At 46.5% G+C, this 24,651-nt stretch overlaps 1 pseudogene; it reads right to left on the bottom strand.

Moving 5' to 3' along the window:
• Window positions 1-8,114: 8,114 nt before the first annotated feature.
• On the bottom strand, window positions 8,115-8,242 carry LOC124791009 (annotated as a pseudogene).
• Window positions 8,243-24,651: the final 16,409 nt, after the last annotated feature.

Genomic DNA, 24,651 nt, shown 5'->3' with positions numbered 1-24,651 from the left:
AAGCGGTTGTTCGGCCTGGCAGTGACTGACAGTATTGATGGATATCCTTCTGAAGGATATCGCGCCAAATTCTATCCAACTGGGTATGTAGGAAAATCGCGAGTTGGAGGACCTTGCCAATAATATTTCAAACGTTCTCTGTTTGGGAGACATCCGGTAACCTTGATGGTCAAGGTAGGGTTTGGGAAGCACAAAAACAAGCAATGGAAAATCTCGCCGTATGAGGGCGGGCATTATCTAGCTGAAATGTAAGCCCAATATGGCTTGCTATGAAAGGCAATAAAAAGGGGCATAGAATATTATCGACGGACCGCTGAGGTGTAAGGGTGCCGCCAGTGACAACCAAACGTCTCCTACTACGTAGAGAAATGGCAGCCCCGACCATCACTTCTGGTTGTCAGGCCGTATGGCGAGCGAAAGTCAGGTTGGTACCCCGGTGCTGTCTGGGGAGTGTACAGACACGTCTTTGCTGGTCATGGGGCTCAGTTCGAAGCAGGAAACGTCACTGAAGACAATTTTGCTCCAGTCAATGAGATTCCAGGCCGAATTCCTGTCGTCAGACGCCCTGGACAGCGGTAGAATACCAGCCTCAGTGTCGCCCGCAGTACTGCTCGGCAGCCAGGAGTGATGGTCCGGGGTTCCATTTCTCTCCGTAGAAGGACCCGTTTAGTTGTTAATGGCGGCCTCCTTACAGCACAGCGGAACGTCGACGATATTCTATGCCCCGTTCTGTTGCCCCTGTAGCAAGCCATCTTTGACAGCAAGGTAATGCCCGCCTCAATACGGCGAGAATTTCTATCGCTTGTCTTCGTGTTTGCCAAACTCTTACGTGGCCAGCAAGGTCGCCGAATCTCTCCCAAGCTGATAACGTTTGGAGCATTATGGGCAGGGCCCTCCAACCAGCTCGGGATTTTCACGACGTATGCGCCAATTGCGCCGAATTTGCCGTGATGTCCTCCAGGAAGAAATCTAACAACTCTCACAATCAACATCAAGCCGAGTAACCGCTTGCGTAAAGCCAGAGGTGGACCAATGCGTTACCTACTAGCGCAATCTGAGAAGATCTTTCTCTTGAATTAGTCATCCAGTTTTTCTGAAATTGTAATAATTCTTTCGTCCGTATATGTACATCACATCTACCGATTTCCGTCCCCTTCATGGCGAGTCTTTTTTTGTCTTACAGTGTATTATTAGTCAGCCACGGAAGACTTATTCGTGAATTTTTGGTTATTTACACAGCAAATCGTTCCAACACTGGCTGGAGGGTCAAGTATATTACAGATCCTGTCCACCTGATCTGCTCACTTCCTCCACAGTGGCGTCCTGCTATAGTTCTCAGTCGTCAGAAATTGGTAAAGATGGAAAGCGTTCAGTCAAACATCACCGACTCGCCGACCTAATTTGAGATCCAACAAAACCGTAGCGAAGAACAGTTAGAACAACATAGCTGAACGCGAGCGAGCTAGGCATGCAGCAGCTGTATGGGCCACATCCGCTGTTGCCACATAAATCATGAAAGCGATAGGCGTCTATTCATCACTGGTCGTTTCTTTATGGTGCCTCTTGAACAATATGACTGTAGAAAAGACTGTGTGCGTCTACAGTCGTTATTACGGAATGGCTTCTTCTCGCAGAAACGAGTGGTGGGGAAACTCACATACCTTTCCCTGTTAATTCTAAAACTGCTTTTCTTGTTCCTTTCTTCCGGCCAGGTTTCACCCAACCTCTGAGATAGCGCCCTTATCGGAAGCCTATCTGGTCACCCCCTCAGTATGGCCTTGCTCTGCTAAAACCCTCTTGAAGACGTTTTCCACAGTGAAAATATCTACAGACACTGAACAGTCTCAAATGTATTCCGAGCAGCTTGTGCGTAAGAAAATCGTCTTGCAACTTGTTACAGTCCTGGGTCCTTTAGTTCTAAAATATATCATTTATGATTATTAAATCAATGAGCGATAAGAAACTAACCCAATAGTGTTTACAATGAATTTTTAAAGAAATGTTTTGTGAAAAAATGAGAATTCCAAAAGAAGATTTTCGGTGGGTGATTTTTTGCTATTTTCGTAAAGCTGTAACTCAACAACACAACAGTACCTCGAATCACTTCTTTCACCTCTTGATAATCAGTCACCTTCAGAGAAACCTGTTTGCAAATGGTTTGCAGAACTTCGTCGTGGTCGTGCTTCCCATTGCGATTAACTACGCGAAGGGGAGATAGAATCGGTTGCTGTTCCGAAAAAACTCTATGCTGGGCGCAGTATGATTGAGGAGGGTCGGCATATGCCATATCGTGAAACAGGGACATCTTTAGTCATATGGAAGACTACCATACATTCGATTTCACGTGAACGTTTAGCTGAAAGAAAGATATGTTTTAATACACTATCCCAATTTGACTGAAACTCAAGCGGAGTAAATAAAGGGTCGAAAAATTTGGACCGAGAGAATGCAAAATCACTATACGACTTCATAACAGGAGACGAAATTTAAATATATTCCTTTTTTTTGTTTAAGTCATTAGTCTTCTGTCTGGGCTGATGTGGCCCGTCACGAGTTCCTCTCTTGCGTCAATCACTATATCTCAGAATAGCCCTTGCATCCTACGTCCTCAGTATTATTTGCTGGATGCATTCCAACGTTACCACTCTTGCTTTTAATTTCACTGAACATGGTTTTGACGTTTCTGTATTATGAGTCATTCCTTCCCATGATCAATTCTATTTAGATTTCTTCACATCCTTGCCTTCCCGTTTACTTCACTCCTAAGTGATTTGTATTGCTGTATTCCTGTCTTTCCCTGAGAGTTTTTGTACTTTCTCCTCTAGTCGATTAATTGAAGTATTTCTTCTGTTGTTCAAGGTTACATCGCAGTTACCTTCCTTTTATCTATAGTTTGTATGGCCATCTGAGATTGCTCTGTTTAGAGATGTCCACCCCTCTTCAACTGAAATGTCTACTCTGGTATTCCTTATCGCACTATCCATATCGTAAGCGAACTTCAAACGCGTCTCATCATTTCAAAGTACTTCGTATCCCACTTCCTTCCACACTGAGGCGAGATGGGTAGCCGTGCGGTCCAGGGCGCCTTGCAACGGGTCGCGCGGTCCGCCACATCGGATGTTCGAGTCCTCCCTTGCGCATGGGTGAGTGTGTTGTCCTTAGCGTAAGTTAGTTTAATTTAGATTAAGTAATGTGTAAGTCTAGGGACTGATGATCTCAGCAGTTTGGTCCCTCTGGAACTTACCACAAATTTCTAAAAATTTTCCACATTGATTCTTCCGCATGGTTCTCTTAAAGTCCAGCCCACTCTTCATCATTACTAAATTGTAGAACTCGGAAACTAAGCAGCAGTCAACAGTTTGGACGTATGACAATTAAACTGAAAGCAATGACAACGGTTCATTCGCGAAGAACTTTAAGAAAATGATCGCTTGTTTCCTCGACGTGTTGCGACCATTGGTTAACAGGATCGAAGAAAACTTAATGGTGAGTGCTATACAATGAGTGCTCTACAACAACTTGTTTGGTATTGGTACAATTCGACAATCACCAGAAACTACCGTATGCGTTTTCATCACGACAAAGCCGGCTGCCACAGAGCAAGTGTAACAATATCGATTGTGTGGTGGAGAAAATCGTTAAACTAATTGTAGTGTTAGCAGTTAGCCAACACTACGAACACTACCTGAGTGAGGAAGCCGATATGCACGCGTTAACCCACGCAGGCTAGAGATAGGTCTGAAACAGGATACGTAATGAACGCTATAAAGAAAAGTACGTAGCTGCTGGAATACTTAACTTTAATCCATCATTGTTGTACATCGCTTTTGACGATACAAGTGAGACTCTGTAGATACATGCAATGTTACTAATGGCGCCTTGCTAGGTCGTAGCCATTGACTTAGCTGAAGGCTATTCTATCTGCTCTGCAAATGAGCGAGGCTTCGTCAGTGTGCATCGCTAGCGAAGTCGTCCGTACAACTGGGGCGAGTGCTAGTACGTCTCTCTAGACCTGCCGTGTGGTGGCGCTCGGTCTGCGATCACTGACAGTGGCGACACGCGGGTCCGACATGTACTAATGGACCGCGGCCGATTTAAAGCTACCACCTAGCAAGTGTGGTGTCTGGCGGTGACACCACACTAATGTCTCATTTCTCATATTCACATGATATATCGCCTATCGACTTATTTTCTTCCTCCTTATCAAACAAAATATGCATGGTCAGCTCAAGAAGCTGTCTACTTTCAAAACATTTTTTGAGCTATCAACATCAGTGTGGACAAAATGTTTCCAGAACAGGACCATCCACAACAAAAAGTGTATGAATTTGAAGGCGAATATTTCGAGAACTAATGAAATTATTTATACAAAAAAATGTCTTTCTGTCATTGTTTCTGCTGTGCTAGCTCTACATAGGGAAGACGATGAGCCAATTCTCATCTGCGTCCGCATAGAGACGATAATCAATAATGAGACGAAAAGTACCGAAATGAAACACTTGGGAACACTCTTTCGCTGAACTTGTAAAGGGTGTCCGTGCAGTCCCGTTACTATTTTTAAAAAACTATAACTTGTTTACTATTAGAGATAGAGAATCATGGTTTATTGTAAAACGCTTAGCAATTGTCAAAGATTATTTTCTTTTGCCCTTTGTCTTCGATTTTACTTGAACTGCGTCAAAAAGGCGACGGACCAGAAGAAGGCGCATGTGTCGTCTGGTATGCAGAAGACAAATTTGGGCAACGGTTCTGCGTAATTATCGACACCAGAATGGGAGGGCACCACAGACAAAAGCAAGCATAATGAGGAGTTTCAAAAAGTTTAATGAGACAGGCTGTGTCAAAGACCTTTGTAACGTGTATGCAACAAATTTACAGCAGCAGCGGCCAAATCTGACCTGCATAACACTGTGTGTGTGTGTGTGTGTGTGTGTGTGTGTGTTGTATGGGTGTCACTTTCACTGTCATTTAAGCCCTCAACAGATCATTACATGAAAAACTTAAAACTACCATTTGGATAAGCTACCCGACTGCCTATTTGCATATGAAAAACTACAGGAACAAATGAACATGTAACAATGAATACCTAAGCCATCTAACTGCGTTTTTTAACAACAATTTTCAGGTGATATAGAATCTGACTTGTGCAGAGGAATTTACTGGGCTAGAGTACGTGACATGTTGTGGTGTGTCAGTGTCTCTGTTTTGCCTAATAACTTATTTTAAAAGGCTCACAAAATGGTCACAAGATAATTGAGCCAATAATGAACAATCCTTTTAACATTAATAGAACTTCTACATTTTTATGTATTTTGTTTAAATATTTGAATTAAGAATTTTTAGCTCCTTTTGCACATAAGTCCCTTTCAAGTTCTTAAAGAAGCGACAGGGAGGCTATGTAAGGAGTGTTTCAGAACTCTCCATTACATGAAACAATACATCCAACTTAACGCTATTCTTTGCATTCTGTAAGCATGCAGATATAGATAGTAACAATCTGAGGGCGAAACACAGGAGCGCGATTCTAAGCATTGTTGTGAGACGAGGTCTGTCTGTGAGAGCAGTGTTGCCAATTTAGCGACTTTGTCGCTAGAAATGGCGACTTTTGCCTTCGTCTTAGCGACAAAAATTATTTAGCGACTTATCTGGCGACTTTTGGAGTACTGACGACTTTTGAAGCACAAATCAAAACTATTTTGGGCCAGTATTTTCATTAACAACACTAAGATTTTAACTATAGAATGGATACTACGCTGACTTTGTTCTAGACAACTAAGTTAAATTAAGTTCTTAGCAGATCATGTAGCATCGTTCAGCATTTAGTAAACCTGAATGTGGGAATTGCTTACAGAGTAAGAAAACCTTGACTATAGAACAATTCATTATTCATTACCCACTAGCTTGTTGTCGTCGATAGCGTATCGATCTATAATTCTTCAACTTTTGAATTCCCTTTATTTTTCGAATTGACAAAAAACATACGTAATATTAAGTGTAATAAAATACATTTCTGTCTAGCAACCTCTAATTTTTCGAAATGTTAACTCGCAGTCAAATTATTACCACATGCACAGTGGTAACGCAAGAACAATTCGGTGGGGGTATCTCAGACATTATTACGTTTTAAACAATGAACAATAGGACTGATATCGAGTGGTTGTTTCATGACCTCTAGTTTGCCTGAGTTTTAATGTATTTTCAGTGATTATAAATTGGTGAAACTTATGTTTTGGTGGCTTACATAATGGATTTACCGCAGAAGAAGAAGCAGTACGCTCAAAAATATCGGGATGTATGGGAAGCAGAACCTGAATTCAATGGGTGGCTGAAACCAGTCGTTGGAGACTTATCCAAGGCAAGATGCCAAGTATGTGCAACAGAGTTTTATGCTAAATTGTGTGATATTAGAAAGCATTCGAAAACTATTAAGCATAAACAAAAAATTGATTTAAAAAAACCCAAACCACCTTACCTGAAAAAATGCCAATGCTGAATGTTGAAGAAACACTACAAGTGAATAAAAATAATTCTGTAGCGGATGTAGCCAAAGAATTGGGTTTTAGTGGCGATTTCATAGACGGTATGCTGCAAGAATGGCATAATATCAACTTCATTAGGTGGAATAACATTACTAACACTGTTCGATTTTGGAGTGAGGTTTTGCAGTATAAAAATGCCGCAGGGGAAAGTCCTTTTTCTTTGATTTCACAGCTAGCAATGACTGTTCTATGCCTACCGCATTCAAATACAGAAGTGGAAAGAATATTCAGTTCTATGAACATTATAAAAACTAAACAACGTAACAGATTATCGTTAAAGACAATTAATGCTTTGATCATATTGAGAGACCAGCTGAAGAAACAAAATAAAGATTGTGCATCTTTTGACATACCGTCAGACGTATTGGAGCTTTTTGGAACGAACAAAAGTTACTCTTTTTCGACAAAACCAGTCGAACTGCAACATCATCTTTTGAGCGACGTTCAGCCCTCTACATCAACTACAGTTGTGTCAGAGCATGAAACAGAAGAGTTATTCGATCTTCAGAGTGACGACGATGAATAGCTCACATACCGGTATGTATATATTTTGTAACCTAATTTGAGTTCTTGCTTTCTTTTGTTGCAAATATAGTTGTATATTTCTAGTATATTTGACTACTGTGATTGAAACAACGATTTATGTGTTCCGTCAATTATGATAACATGTTTAATTAAACGTTAGCGTATTTTATATGTATGTTGTTACAAGCGATGCGTCATTTAATTAAGACAATGTAGCAATTACGTATGAGACAATTTTTATTAATATTTTAGTAACCCCCCACTGGCTTATTGCACCATTCACAGCACGAAATTTTCAGTATACTACTAGTAAAATCAGTTTTAGCGACTTTCTAGCGACTTTTGATATTGAATCTAGCGACTCGGGTTTTTTAGAGTTGGCAACACTGTGTGAGAGTGGAAGTAGTAATGTCGGTCGAGAGCTCGGAGACAGAAGACGTGTCACGCTGCCCTCATGTCGGTGATGGAAGATCTTACTACACTCAAGGCCTGATTTCATTTATATTGCCAGGAGAGGTTTAGATGGCTTAACTACTGTTGAAGATGGAATTCAAGGTAAAATTCGCAAGCACAGCGCAAAAGCAATTGCAGGGTTAGCCTCGTGATTGTTAGTCCGAGCTTGCAATAATCCCACGTTCTGCTTGTCAGTAAAAGAAGCCTCATAATAATAATTATTTTCCATATCTAAATAATATGCTGTGGTTACTAAATATTAATGCAGTTTTGAAACTGGAATAATTTGTTAATCTGGCACTCAGCCATTATTTACGCATATGTTATTCGTCATTGTCATCATTAATATTTGTTGATGATGATTCTGAAGTTTTAAATAGATATAATTAATGAAATACCTTCTCAAACTTATGTAGTTGTTAAAAGGACCTAAGATAACACGTTTTTATTTTCATTCATAGTAGGAATAAGCTTTAGCCGCTGCTGCTGCAAATTTGTCGAATATAAGTTACACCTTCCTCTAGGTGGATGGCCCTCTGCATCTGAAGCGCGTTTTAATAGAGTGCAAGCAGCATTTCAACTCAGCCCCACAGAGTTGCAGCAAACAAGAACAGCTATCCATAAAATTTTATGTAAGTGATTTTGCCTTTTTCCGGGTTTTCAACTAGCAATAGTCGCACCTCAGTAATACTTCATTGGTTACAATATTGCCACTGCGCAGAGGTACGCCTTTTTTTCGTACAAGGTACAAATGGTTCAAGCACTGCAGCCAAACGATGGTCTTCTGCTGTAAGCATTTTCGTGTTACATGCCGATCTCCATAAATGCTGACAATACCTACCTGAAAATGTGCTTGTTTTCAGCTGAAGCAGCGTTCCTCATTTTTGGACTTGTGAATCACCACACTATTATGATTTGAAGGTCCGAAAGCCCACACAGAGCACGTGAATGCATCCGTGACAGCTCGAAGCTTAATGTTTGGTGTGGTGTAATTCACGAAATGGTGATAGACACATTTTTCCTTGCGGGGAAAACCGTAACAGGATATTTTTACCCGGACACGCTCGAGCAGCTCCAACGACCACAGAGCTAAGAGCTTCCAGCATGATGAAGGAACCCATATTGGCATCTGAAGGTGCAGGATGTGCAGAATGTCATATATCCTGAGGAGTGGCTGGACCATGATGGCCACATCGCATCGTTCCCCCTACTCTCCCGATGTCTACCTGTTTATGTTGGGTCACGCCAAAGATCGTGTGCACACAACACTAGTCTACTACATTGCTACCAGTCCATAACATTGCTACCTTCGTGTACGAATCGATGAAGCTGCAGCGCTGACCCGCCTATGAGCTGAACTCGAATATCGCCTTGATGTCCTATGAGCGGAGAATAGCGCACATACAGAAGGTCTTTGAGCCCGGCTAAACGTTTTACAACAAATCACGTTGCTCTGTCTCCAGTAGTTCGTTAGTTATGATTTTTTAAAACAATAGCGGAGCTTTATAGACACCTTTCGTGTAAGAATAAAATGTTTCCTGTTTTCAAGCCGTGTCAATTCGAATAAAATTCTCGAGCTTTTGATGGCCATCTCTGCCATCGTCATCAGCAGAAAAACCACCGGCTGCCGAGGCTGGTACGAAGATTTTATTCACTCTGAGGACACCGTGTGTGTAGTTTTCAGTATAAATCAGCATTTGTTAAAAGAAATGTAATGCCTCGTTGCCTGCTTTAGAATCCGATAAATAGCTGTGTGTGTGTGTGTGTACTTGCTCAAGCCGAGTTAAATTAACGTGACTGAGTAGACATTTATGTCTTTCCCAAACTGGACTACTGGCTTTCCGTATTGAGCTGTAGCCACAGTTATGCTTTTCATGAAGCGCAGGGCCACAGTCAGAAACATTATACCGCAGATCATGCAAGAGACAATGTTCGAAGTAACGAGTATCTACAGCGCGTCATGCTGAGTGATGGAGAATGCTGTTTTCTGTGGCTTTACAGTGAAACAGACACTGCATCTCGAAATTACAGAGCGAGATGATGCAGCAGTATGACACTGGTCTCGAATCTGGCAGGATGAATATGGAGGGAATGGAAGGGCGAGGTTGAAACCTCTTGTCGGTACTTATAACGGGAGCATACATCCAATAGGTCACAGAGCGTTTCTATGATTGCAGTTCGTACTTAGCTGTAAACGAGTGCTGCTCTAGTATGAGACACTTATAAAATTTTTCCCGAAATCAAGGTTCATAGTTTTACGAACCTGTTGTGTTACGGCGTAAAGACAAGCGCCGGCACGCCAGTCGGGAACGATAGAGCAGAGATGGCTGTGACAAGACGTCAGCCAATAGCGCGCTGAGCGACGCCTCTCTAGGACGACAACGCGACAGCAGCGGCCCCTATGTGGAGAGGACATTTTGCCGCAATCGTTAGCCTCCTGGGCCAAACGCTTGGACTGGACAGCAAGCAGAAGAGGAAGAAACCTGTACAGTGCTTCCGCAGTCAGAAGTTGGGGCACTTCGCCGCGGATTGCACAGGAGTACTCGCGTGTTTGAAGTGTGCAAAGCCGCACCTCACTCGCGACTGTACGAAGCCCAGGGAAGCCGCTGCTACATGTTGTAATTGCGGCGGTTCTCACGCCGCCAACCACCGTGGCTGCAGTTACCTCAAGAGCTATGGCCGCGAGAAGGAGCGGCACACACATCGACGGCGAATTACTGCGCAAGAAGAGGTGACAAGGAATCAAGGAGCGGTAAATGCTCTGCCCGCGCATCACGCCACTGGCACTTCTGCACTTCTGGCTGGCGCGAGTGGAGGGCCATGCTGCTGCAATCCCTACAGCATTCACAAGACCGACGATGCTGTCGCCAACGCAGTTGCCGCTCTCCAATCTGCCATGGCAGCCTCCAGCTCGCGCAGCTCCCCGAGTTGTTGGCCTGCAAATCTCGCAAGGGGCGAGAAGTTACGGCTGCCACCATCGCCACGCAGCCGGACGCTCTCCCGGCTCCTGCGGTAACGCAGGGCGCTGTGGGGGTGCCCACGGAGGTGCCAAATGAGATGTCTGCTCCCTCCTCGAAGGAGGAGGGCCAACGGAGACAAGATTCCGAGCCAGCCCCACCAGCAATACAAGATAACGTGACCAAAGGCATCGAAACGCCCGCCCGCCCTTCCGGAGGACAAGGCGGGACTGCCGCTGCTGGGAGATGAAGTCACAATTGCTGCGCCCATCCAAGAACAGGACACAGAAGAGGTAGTCCACACGCCGCCAGCACAGACAGAGATCACTGCGCCAGAACTGCTGAAGATGGTCGCAAAATCATTGCGTGACAAGACGTTCGCGCATCTCAATACCTCGTACCCTTTTACCGCCTCCAATGTACCTAAACCACCTCTACCCCATAAGCCTTATGATTTCGGCTGGGCAATTGCAAATCTGACCGCCGTCATTCCTAAGAGGGACTTGGACCTTATAAACCGTTTCCCTATTTTTACCGACTATGACTGGCAGCGTATAATCGCTGCTATTCCGAGAGTTAAGCAGAAGAAGAACAAACATTCCTCTTCCTCTCGCCGCTAGTTTCCTAGCACCCATTTTATTTTATTCTGTCGAGCTCAGACAAGTTTTAGCAAACCCTTTTTAATCCCAGTCAATTTTACCTTTATACTTGTGGAGTAAATGACAATAGACAACAGACTCCGATATTGTAGACCACCTCGGGGGAGGTTATCCATACCAGAGAGCTGCAAGCAAGCCATGCCCGACTGGTCGCGGCGCAGTCTGATAGCAGCCTCAAGACGAGGGACTTGAGTAGAAGCGTGAAAGGTCATTACTTCGCCTCTTTGAGATTGTTTATACTGAAGAAGCTTCATTAATTTCTTTCCTTGCGACACTTCTGTGTATTAGTCAAAGTTAAGCATTGACATTCATTCTTTTGTGATTAAACTGGTTAATAGGGGAGAGCAGGGCATGTTGAGACAAATTTCAGATTTTATTTTTTACATTTTTTGTTTTAATTGGGAAAATTATGATACTATACTTCGATTAGTTGTGCATTTTTCTATGGTATTGAAGCTTTGATTAACCACATATATCTCCCAAAATTACAATATTTGCAAAGTGTATCAATGTTCTCCACATGTGGGCAAGTTGATACTAGCGAGAGGCAAGTTGATACAAATGTACACTACTGGAAATGGAAAAAAGAACACATTGACACCGGTGTGTCAGACCCACCATACTTGCTCCGGACACTGCGAGAGGGCTGTACAAGCAATGATCACACGCACGGCACAGCGGACACACCAGGAACCGCGGTGTTGGCCGTCGAATGGCGCTAGCTGCGCAGCATTTGTGCACCGCCACCGTCAGTGTCAGCCAGTTTGCCGTGGCATACGGAGCTCCATCGCAGTCTTTAACACTGGTAGCATGCCGCGACAGCGTGGACGTGAACCGTATGTGCAGTTGACGGACTTTGAGCGAGGGCGTATGTGGGCATGCGGGAGGCCGGGTGGACGTACCGCCGAATTGCTCAACACGTGGGGCGTGAGGTCTCCACAGTACATCGATGTTGTCGCCAGTGGTCGGCGGAAGGTGCACGTGCCCGTCGACCTGGGACCGGACCGCAGCGACGCACGGATGCACGCCAAGACCGTAGGATCCTACGCAGTGCCGTAGGGGACCGCACCGCCACTTCCCAGCAAATTAGGGACACTGTTGCTCCTGGGGTATCGGCGAGGACCATTCGCAACCGTCTTCATGAAGCTGGGCTACGGTCCCGCACACCGTTAGGCCGTCTTCGGCTCACGCCCCAACATCGTGCAGCCCGCCTCCAGTGGTGTCGCGACAGGCGTGAATGGAGGGACGAATGGAGACGTGTCGTCTTCAGCGATGAGAGTCGCTTCTGCCTTGGTGCCAATGATGGTCGTATGCGTGTTTGGAGCCGTGCAGGTGAGCGCCACAATCAGGACTGCATACGACCGAGGCACACAGGGCCAACACCCGGCATCATGGTGTGGGGAGCGATCTCCTACACTGGCCGTACACCACTGGTGCTCGTCGAGGGGACACTGAATAGTGCACGGTACATCCAAACCGTCATCGAACCCATCGTTCTACCATTCCTAGACCGGCAAGGGAACTTGCTGTTCCAACAGGACAATGCACGTCCGCATGTATCCCGTGCCACCCAACGTGCTCTAGAAGGTGTAAGTCAACTACCCTGGCCAGCAAGATCTCCGGATCTGTCCCCCATTGAGCATGTTTGGGACTGGATGAAGCGTCGTCTCACGCGGTCTGCACGTCCAGCACGAACGCTGGTCCAACTGAGGCGCCAGGTGGAAATGGCATGGCAAGCCGTTCCACAGGACTACATCCAGCATCTCTACGATCGTCTCCATGGGAGAATAGCAGCCTGCATTGCTGCGAAAGGTGGATATACACTGTACTAGTGCCGAAATTGTGCATGCTCTGTTGCCTGTGTCTATGTGCCTGTGGTTCTGTCAGTGTGATCATGTGATGTATCTGACCCCAGGAATGTGTCAATAAAGTTTCCCCTTCCTGGGACAATGAATTCACGGTGTTCTTATTTCAATTTCCAGGAGTGTATAAATGATAAGCTAATTGACATTAAGGTAGCAAATAATCACTCAATAGATAAACATTTATTAAGCAGAATATAGCACAAAGGTAACGTAAGACATATTATTAACTTATTTTAAACACACAGATCATGAGATTCTGTCCATAACCTACTCAGAATCACTGATTACAAAGTCGTAGCGGAAGGAGCTCTCAGCCGGTGATGGCCGGTGCAACGGTAGCTAGTGGGGTTTAGGCCTCGCTGACCGCTCTGCTCTACAGAGAGTTCCTTTCGAGGCGCCAGTAGCGCTCGGTGGATCGGCGGAAGGTTGAGCTTGCTCCCTTTCGTCGAAAAGCCGCGTAGCTCGCGGAGAAGCTCTATTGTCGTCAAGAGTCACTGACTCACAGTAACCCGTAACTTCGGTTACAAACCTAGCGAGACTCTCTCGTTCTGTGTTAGGGTTGATCAGTGCCAGGGGCCCGTTCACGTCGGACCACCCCGCGTACTGTAGGCCACTTCTCTTCCTCCGCACCTCCTTTAGGTGCCGCGCCACTGCACCAACGGCGCACGCTAGGCCGTAGGGCATTCCCCCTCTTCTGTAGGACCTACTATTAGCCTTTTCTTTTCAGAAAAAGCTCCTGCAAACACCACGATGGCAGATTCCGCCGGTGTTTCCCCTGCCCTAACCCGCAGCAAGGCTGCAGCTAAAGAGGCGCGAGAGTCGGCTGCTCCCGTCGACGTCAGCGTCCCGCTTGCCGCCGTTGAGGAGGTGTTGGCCGACAAGGACCGGCAGATCGCTGCGCAAGCGCAGGAACTGCTGAGCCAGCGTCGACTGATAACCGACCTCTGCGGCCCAAGTGAGTCCCCCACGCGGACAAGTACACTGCACATAACACTACATTCACCTGCATCTGGTGACTCATGCACCACTGTCCCACTGCGGCAGCTGACTCCAACGGCGGAACCAGCAGCCGCAGATGCGGACACAGAACAACACTACACTGGGCCCTGGCAGGTGGAGGGGCCACGACGCAAACAGAGAAACACTACGCAAACAAGCGAGCAACCACACTCGCAAGGTAGCCGAAAGGCGCTGCTACCTACACCAAAACCCGCACTTCCGGTTAGGAACACCAATACAACAACAAACACGACCCGACCTGCGGTCAGCAACACCACACAAGTACCAACCGCAGCTACGCCCGCACAACAAAAGACTGGTTTTCCCCCAGTCGTAATCCAGAACTACGGGGACCTCAGCGTCCTCAACACAACATTCGCGGAAAGGCACTCACCTTGCACACTACACACGAAGTACTCTGGGGATAGGGCCTCACTGTACGTATCAACTAACAGTGAATATAAAGATCTCCTTATCTTCCTCAAAGAAAAGGAAATCGAACACTATACGTACAGGACCGCCGAAGAACGGACACAGCAGTACGTGGTAAAGGGAGTGGACCCCAACACCCCAAACAACACAGTACAAGCGGCGCTTAACTTCCTTGGATTCGACTGCAAAAGTGCTTCCAGGATGACAGGCTTCCGCTCCCACCACCGTCTACCACACTACCTGGTCGAGATGGCCGACACGGCCGCCTCCCGCGGCCTTCTACAGTTAAAAAGCCTTCTGCGGATGGACGTAAGGGTAGAAATCTACGAACCGCCACAGGTCCCTCAACAATGTAACAACTGCCAGCGGTTCGGTGAAATGAAATGTCGTGTGACGAGGGCCTCCCGTCGGGTAGACCGTTCGCCTGGTGCAAGTCTTTCGATTTGACGCCACTTCGGCGACTTGCGCGTCGATGGGGATGAAATGATGATGATTAGGACCACACAACACCCAGTCCCTGAGCGGAGAAAATCTCCGACCCAGCCGGGAATCGAACCCGGGCCCTTTGGATTGACAGTCTGTCGCGCTGACCACTCAGCTACCGGGGGCGGACAGCGGTTCGGTCATTCGGCCCTCCGCTGCGGCCTGGCACCTCGTTGCCGCGGATGCGCTGGCAAACACGCATCCAACGCATGTACACTAATACACGAAAACATACGCCGTTGCGCCAACTGTGGCCAAGCCCATGCGGCCAACTACAGGGGCTGCAACGTATACAGAGAGGCGCAGAGGCGCAAAAACCAACAGTCGAAGCCACCCAACGTCATAACACGGCCAAGGCCCGCACCAAACCCTGTCAGGAACGGAGTGTCGTTCGCCATGGCTACACGCCGTGGAGGAGCGGTGCAGGCCGCGGAACCTCTGCGCCCAGCACACGCACCTATCACAACCGCTGCGACAGCAACACAATCGTCTCAACCAACACACGACACTGCACCCACACCGGTACCAACACCAGCCCCCAGAAACAACACGACCCCACCCCCTGTAGCCACTGCCTGCGAACCTACACATGACACACAAGAAAACACACTAATACAAGGAACCCCGAAACCAAAAACCCAGAGAAGGCGTAGGCGAACACGTGGAAACAGGAGCGGGAACACACGCGCACCACAACAAAATACCCAGCGACAACAAAACAATGCCACACAGACACAGTCAGCAAGCCAGCGACACCAGCACACACACTACTCCTCCCCCCACCACATCTGACACACAGGCACCTCAAAATGTTCCACATAACAACAACACAAGCGCCAGCCCATCCATAACGCCAACACCCGCACCAGCGGCCGCCAACACCACAACCGAGCCACAGGCCGACACACACAACGCCAACACAACATCTGGGGGTTTATTGGAAACACTATTCCCCCGTCACACGACCACCCAAATCCTTCAAAAGATCTTGGCGGCCGTCGCCACACTCTTCACACAGCTCACGACTGCTCAACCCAGGCAGTACTTGGCTGCCATACAAACAGCGTTCACCACACTGTTTACACCCATACATGGATAACACACCACACCCCGCCCCCATCGCAAACAACCAGACACTGACACAGATCCTGTTCTGGAATGCAGACGGGATCAACAACAAAAGGGCGGAATTCGCCGCGTTCATGGAGCGTAAGGGTATCCTTATCGTACTGCTGAGCGAAACTAAGCTCAAACCACGCAACCAACTAAACTTCACCGGCTACTGCGTCTATCGTACCGACCGAGCGGACGGCTCCGGTCACGGCGGAACAGCCATCATCATACACAAAGACATAGAACACACAAACATAGTGCTCCCTGAACTCGAAAAACTAGAGGCAACCGCCGTCAGGGTCATGTTCAACGGAGCCTACACTACACTGGTGTCAGTATACAACAGCCCTAAAAACATCAAAACACGCGACATCAGCACAATACTCAACATATCACCGCGCGTAATAGCCGCTGGAGATCTTAACGCAAAACACCCGGACTGGAACTCACGAATACGAAACTCCAACGGCAAGAAACTATACGAACACGCACTAGGACGAAACTACATCACACTAGCGCCGACCGAACCGACGCACATTCCCTACCGGAGGGGACACAGGCCAGACGTGTTAGACATGGCCCTCATCAAGGGCATAACAACGACACTCAACGTTGCCGTTGAAAACGATCTGCCCTCAAATCACCAACCTGTTATACTGTACATTGAAGAAACACTGCAGAACATGGAACAACGCAGGATGTTAGACTACAGGCGCGCGAATAGGACCCAGTTCAAGGAAACGCTTGACAGTCGCATCCCACCAACCCACGCGATTAACGAGACAGCCCAAATTGACGAGGCAGTCGAAACCCTCACCGGCGCCGTCCAGGACGCAATAGCCGACACCATACCAATCCGCACGCCACAACAACACAGTGCTGCCCTGCCCCAGGAAATCCTGGGCCTAATCTCAATGAGGAACCGCCTCAGGAGACACTGGCAGCGCACCAGGCGCCAGCACTTCAAACGGCACATTAACAGGCTCCAGGGTATAATCCGGGAAAAAATACAAACATTCAAGACACAACAGTGGGACCAGAGACTCGAAGGGCTAGATACCACGCAGCCTGGCGTGTGGCAGCTAGCCCGACACTTCACCAGGGAGAAACTGTACACCCCCACGTTACAAGGGCCAGACGGACCAGCATATTCTGCGGAAGAAAAAGCGGAACTAATGGCCCTCACACTCGCAGCGTCATTCACACCGAACCTGGATCCCTCAGACCCAGCATTCACACTTGCTACGGACCAGGAGGTCACACGCATCTTGGCCCAACCAGCGCACAACAACATCCGACAAGCTAGTACAGCAGAAATCAAATGGGCCATCATGCATACCACTGCTAGGAAGGCCCCTGGTCACGATGGCAATCAAAACCGTGTCCTCCAGGAGTTCACGGACAAAGCTGTAGACTACCTAACACACATTACGAATGCCATACTCAAGCACCAACACTTCCCCGCATTTTGGAAGACGGCCAAGGTCCTGATGTTCAGGAAGCCGGGGAAAGACCACTCCCTCCCACAAAATTACCGACCCATCAGTCTGCTGAGCGCGCTCAGCAAGATCGTTGAGAAGGTAATATTAAAACGACTCACCAGGCACTGCATCACAAATGACACCCTGAGACCGGAGCAATTCGGTTTCAGGAATCATTACTCAACAACACAACAACTCCTCCGCGTCGTTGAATACATAACACACGGATACAACACAAGCAAGGCAACTGGGGCGGTGTTCCTGGACATCGAAAAGGCCTTCGATCGTCTATGGCACAACGGCCTAATACGCAAACTTAGTGACGCAGGGTTCCCCGACGGGCTCGTACGTCTCATACACTCATATCTCACGGACAGGAGTTTCAACACCGACGTGCAGGGCAAACAATCGACACGACATGGTATACAGGCAGGAGTACCCCAAGGAAGTATCCTAGGGCCCTTACTGTTTAACCTCTACATTAACGACCTCCCAGCTACACATAACACGACGGTAGCAATCTACGCTGATGACACTGCCATCCTTGCGCAAGATTGGAAGCCGTCTAACATTAACTCACGACTACAGACCGCACTCAGAACGGCGGAGCCTTGGCTGGTGAAATGGCGTGTTAGAGTAAACGTCGACAAGTGCGAGGCCGTTCTGTTCACTAGAAGACCGAAGCAACTGCGCAAACATCAGCACTGCAACCCAGTAACACTACACACACGCCCAATACGTTTCCGCGAGAAGGTCAAATACCTCGGTGTCTGGCTGGACAGGAAACTACTCTGGGGGGACCACATTCAACACGTGACCAACAAAGCTAACGCGAAGCTCAAACAGCTCTACCCTATGCTTAACAGGCGTAGCACACCGAGCAGGAGGGTGTCTAGGTCCATGTACATGACACTTATTAGACCCCTGATGACGTACGCAGCCCCTGTCTGGGGATACGCTGCGCCAACTCGCCTGCGCCGTCTGCAGCTCATACAGAACAAAGTACTCAAAATCATAAGCAACGCTCCGCGCTACACACGCATCGCGGACCTTCACCGGGAATACCGGCTAGATACTATCTTGCAGGTATTCCAAAAACTCTCCACACGACTGTACAATAACACGAGACACTCGCGCAACCCGTTTATCCTTTCTCTGGGTAACTACGACCACAACCATAGATGGAAGCATAACAGACCAAAGACATTACTGGCTAGGAACTGAACATCTATGGTCTATAGAACGCCAACATGACAGTACTGGCGAGCCCCTGCAACACAGTAATTACTGGAAACCCAGACGTGCGACTAGCCGAAATACAGGCAACCGCAGGGAAACCGTACTGTACACGGCACGCAAACCAGCCACACACACCCCCTACACAGTCTGTGAGCCGATCTATGACCGATCGCCCACTAATCCACAACGACCTTGAAATGTTGCAGGGACGCAACAACTGCAGCAAGCGCCGCAACAAGCTCCAACAACGACAAAGGTAACGATGCACGATACCTCGAACTAACACAACCACACCTTGCATGCACTGTCGCAGATAGCAAGCCGCTACTGCCCTTACTACCCTTCCTACTGTCGCAGAGGTTTTTTTCCCTTGGCTCTTGCCTTGGCACTTTTTTTCCTCTGCCCTTACAACCGCTACCCTTCAATCGTTTTCGACCACTTCTATCTCCTGATGGACCATGTTAATGAGTAATCTTACCCAGACGCATGGACAACATCACAGCCCGCATCCTGTGACGCCTGATTCAAAAACTAACATGTTTACGGAGGTGACAGTAGAACTTTTGGTTTGGTCACCACGTTGGTGTGGGCGTGGAGGGGCCCCATCCTTTGTTGTGATTACAAAGTCAGATGTGCAGTGGATACAAGTGTATATCTTACAGTCTTTACCACATTCTATATGTGCCCATTCTTTGCAAGAAATGCACTGTATCCAGTCCTGACCTGGCATGGATTCGGAGAATGGCTCCAAACATATGAGACACAAGGCGTCGTTCTCTTCCTCAGACTCTGATGCAACCTTCATTTTATTCTTTGGGACGCATTTCTTTTTCTTCACCTTGTTCTTCTCCTTAGTCTGACTCTCTATCATTTTAAGAAGCCTTTTCTTGTTGTTTTCTGACTTGGCTACCATTTTAGCTTCATTTTCTTTGGCTTCCTCTTCCAGTCTCTCCTTTACTGGCGTGCTAGTAAGGATAGCGGATTTTAAAGGTTTCTTCCCGTTTCTGATATTTTTTCGGTCTCCGGCTTTAGGGTAGGGGTGGATGTCTTGAGGGCTTACAGTGAATACACCTAGAGAAACATCCTTACTTGTAGATGGAACTGCAGTTGTAGTATCAGCTCGGTTCACTTTGGACTGTAGACCATCAGCGTTGCTTGTCCCAGCCTGAGAAGTCTTGACAGTGCTGTCTTGTGAAGTCATCTGTCTATCCGTGACTGCGCTGGACAAGAAGTGATCATCAGTAAACACTTCTCTGTTGTATGGCGCGATTCCTGTTTCCAAATATAATATTTGTAGGATTTATTACTCTAGGTAGTGCCATCTTTACTAGGCCAGGAATGTCGTAGATTGTTACAGTTTTCCCTGGATTGTTCATCATCCAGTCGTCGAATGAAGCGAAGTAAAATTTCTTGAAAGGCCCATAAACTGACCTGTCAAGCGGTTGCAGGCGGTGGTAAGTGTGCGGGGGAAACGACAACATGACGATACCATTTTCTTTGCAGAAGTTGAGCACTTCAATAGATAAATGTGATTCATGGGTATCCAAAACCAATAAGCAGGGATTGCCCTTGGTAGATCTTACATGGTCGTGAAAATGTTTAAGGAACTTCAAAAACGATTCAGATGTGATCCATCCGGATGGGTAGGAAGTTCCAATACATGCTGGTGGTCCGTTAACGGTGTAGTGATCCTTGAAGAATACTCTTGGAAATATAAACATCGGAGGAACTGAGTTGCCGATGGCACTGACAGCCAGTACCATAGTGACAGTCTGCCCCCTTTCCGCTGACGTAGCTTTCCCTACTTGGCGTACTCCTTTCTGAGCAACGATTTTGTTTAGTCTCTGAACTGTTTGCACACCGGTCTCGTCGACATTCCAAGTATCCTTAGGTTCAAATTTGTATTTATCTAAAGTACTCTTCAAATTGTCAAAAAATAGATCAACATTGGCTTTATTAAAACTGGTAGCGCGACTAAGGCTCGTAGCCTCAGGCTCCCTGATTGATAGCCGAGGGTGTCTTTTCATATATAAGCTAAACCAGTCCTTTGTAGCCATTTTATGGTTAATCCATGAGTCAGGTAATGTAATGATATTCCTATTAGCCACAGAAAGTTCGTAAGCTAAAAGTCCGTAGTAGATTTCAGAAGAGTGTATTATATACTCTTCGAGTTGAGATTCTAATTGGTCTGGAAAAATTTGTCTTGGTTTGTCATACCCCATTGTAACCGTTTGACCTTGCGATTCATCTTCTTTTCTTATAAATATAAACAACGTCATTTTGTCGATCTCGAAGGCTACAGCTGCTTCCCGTAAAGACATGGTTTTGGTCTTGACGGCTTCATAGGCTTTTACAAAGCTCTCATTCGGGACTTTCCCTCGATCTGTCCTCCTGGTATAATTCCGCACCATGTTTCTGTAAGCCCCAGCTACGCGTATCAACTTGCCCCATTGAATAAGTGCCTCTTAAGTCAAACTTAAGTCTCTAAAATATAAAGTCTAGAAAAATGAAACTATCATGAAATTCTTACCAAGAAACAGGCGTTTAATTGTGCCAACAGTGAACTTCCTGAAGAATATCCTCTTGCTGGTATGCCAACTCAAACACACTAGCCAACAATTACTTTCTACTCATGAAAACACAATTTCAACAATAAAAACGCGTAGAGTACTCTGTTGACAGCTGGACGCCGCGTGGCACTGCGTCGCGGTAAACAACAGCCTCTACTCACTCATGTCCGCCCTGCGCATGCGTGTTAGCTCGCAGTCCCATCTGTATCAACTTGCCCACGTATCAACTTGCCCCACTCTCCCCTACGATTTGCTTGAATTGTTGTCTAGCTATCTGAGAAAGAAGGTCTCATCGACAACCCTTATTCGATATCTAGGCAGGACTTAACATGTTGAATACTACACGAGTGCGCCATCTGTCGAGCGGCGTTGCGCAAACAATTTGGAAATTTGTGGTAGGGTCTTATGGGACCAAATTTCTGGGGTCATCGGTCCCTAAGCTTACGCACTGCTTAATCTGACTTACGCTAAGGATAACACACACACCCATGCCCGAGGGAGGACTCGAACCTCTCCGACGGGGGCAGCCGCGCGGACCGTGACGTCATTATACCGAATCATGTCTCATCGGAAAGGAACAATAACAACGATAGTCATTGTGGTACATTCTTGGTGGGATATAATAAGGAATAGTGATGAAAATAACATTCATTTATCGATACACCAACGCATATATCGGAAGTGAAATTCATATGGCTCTGAGCACTATGGGACTTAACTTCTGAGGTCATCAGTCCCCTAGAACTCAGAACTACTTAAACCTAACTAACCTGAGGACATCACAAACACCCATGCCCGACGCAGGATTCGAACCTGCGACATAGCGGTCGCGCGGTTCCAGACTGTAGCGCCTAGAACCGCTCGGCCACCCCGGCCGGCGGAAGTGAAGTGTACGTTATTCAATACAGATATAGCCACGTATGACTTCAATGCGACATACTCATGAATGTATCGGTATGTTTACACTGTCGTATCGTTCTGCGTAAGAGTTGACATTGTCTGAGGAATGGGCTGGCGGCATGTATTCCACTACATCGGCTTCCATTGGCCAGAAATCATAAATCAACTTCGTCATGCACTGAACACGTGATCATTATTGCTGATCCTAAAAGGAAGCTGTAACGTTTTCGGATACGTTCTATCGCAGCTTATCCTACCAAGTGTTGGCCACTACCGTGGCAACCACTATCATGGCGACCGCATGGTGTTGCCTACAATGTTGAGCGTATAGAGGTCAGTGTGATGGTTTGGAGCGCGACTGGATGAAGCATGCCGAAGTATTGTCCTCTTCCACGCAACCCTGATTATCCTATTCCTAGCACATTGGACTCCCATTCGGGAGGAAGACGTTTCAAACCCGCGTCCGGCCATTCTGATTTAGGTTTCCTGTGATTTCCCTAAGCGGCTCAGGCAAATTCCGGGATGATTCCTTTTTAAAGGGCAAGGTCGAATTTCATTCCCATCCTTTCCTAATCTGATGGGACCGATGACCTCGCCGTTTGGTCCCCTCCTCAAATCAACCAACCAACCAACTAACCAACCCTATTCCAACAGAACTGTGGCCAGTCACACGGGATGACGAATACACATGTCGCCGTCGAAGTACGACTAGGTATCATTGCTTCTCTGGCCTTAAAAGTCGTCCAAAGTATGTCTGCGATATACTTGGTCGTCATCTTATTCACACGGTGTGCGAGAAGTATAGCCTCAGGCGTGAACTGATTGTACGAGGGTAGGCTGAAAATGAATGCCTCCGACTTATTGTGTGAAAACTCTTAAAGCATTCCAAGTAAAACAAACGTTACTAACATGCTACAGTTTTATTCTTTAAGTCTATACGTTTGCAGCTCTCTGCCATTAGAGAGCTCCGAATTGTAGCTTGTAGCATGACGGTGCGTGACGGAACTATGTCGGTGTGTGAGAAACAGCATGCTATAATCTAGTTTGGAGTTCGAAGAATTCGTCCATACATGGAGCATCCTCCCCTTCATGATACTGCCAGACCACACACCGGCGCTGTGACACCTGAAATATACCGACGCCTTGCGTTCATTGCCGTCGCTCATGCTCCGCACAGTCCCGACTTGGCCCCATCCCATTTTCATATGTTCCCGAAACTTGGACACTTTCGTGGACTTCGATTTGATAGTGATGGAGCGGGGCAAGCGGAGGTGAGATAGCGGCTCCGTCAACAAAGGTAAACATTCTACAGCGGCGATATCGACAGACAGGTCTCTCGTTGGGGAAATGTTCACCGTCGGAGCGACTAGGTTGAGAAATAAGATGTTGACATGAGGAGTAAATAACCAGAATGCCAACAACGTTTGGTTTATGCAAAAAGCTTGAAGAGTTCCCACATAAAAAATTCGAAGGCATTACTTTTCAGCATGCCTTCGTGTATGTACATTAACAACATAAATATGAGTTCCCCAAAAGAATATTTTGGTTCGCACAGTCAAATGTCGTCGTCGAGCCTCAAGAGATTTCTGCTAGGAGATACGTCTAATGGGACTTTTTTGTGGCTTATGAATTTACAGTAGGAGTGCAACTTGTGACTCACGCAGTCTTGTTATTGCAGAGGTTTGAAACTGTTATTTTTTTTCATTGCCTTTAACTTGACAGTAAAAACGATGTTAACAGTAAAACTAGTTAGATATTCATTAGTTTTTTATGTCTTTCTTACCAGAGTCTAAAAGCTGCTTCGAAAAAAGGACATGTATAGGAAACGAAGACACAGTTTTCAATATCTTGCTTCAAATGTTTTTTTACTGCCTTAAAAATTTCTTATTTTCTTGTGTGACAGGGGATTATTTGTTCTTTGGCTTATCTGGAAGCATTTTCACTAAAATCAAGTTAATTTAATTTTTGTGATACCACGGTCACTACTCAAATATATTCGAGTGTTTCCAGTTCTTAATAAAGTATCCCAGTTTCCTGTATCATGTTTTGGAAGTTATTAAAAATATTTGCTAAGAGAGTGTTATCTTGGCAACTTTTGAAATTAATTACAATAGTCTAGATCGTAATGCACGATTTATTCAAAGGTGATCGATTTAGATCATCACATCATCATCTTCAGACCTACAACCATACTGATTGACAATGACTGTGCATGGAACCGTTGAGTGGCGATAGTCAACTGAACAGTTGACTATCGTCATTCAGCGGTACCTGCTCCATGCACAACCATTATCCATCAATATGGTTCTGGGTCTGCAGACGATCGTGTGATGGACGAAACCGGTCACCTTCGAATAAATCGTGATCTGGAATGTTATAATTAATGTCAAAGATTATATTTTGATTGCTGATTTCTCCAATAACGTTTTCAAACAC

The sequence above is a fragment of the Schistocerca piceifrons genome, chromosome 3 (genome assembly GCF_021461385.2).
Source record: "Schistocerca piceifrons isolate TAMUIC-IGC-003096 chromosome 3, iqSchPice1.1, whole genome shotgun sequence".
Taxonomy (NCBI): domain Eukaryota; kingdom Metazoa; phylum Arthropoda; class Insecta; order Orthoptera; family Acrididae; genus Schistocerca; species Schistocerca piceifrons.
Note: the sequence above shows the minus strand (reverse complement) of the source record. Positions and strands in the feature narration are given on the sequence as shown.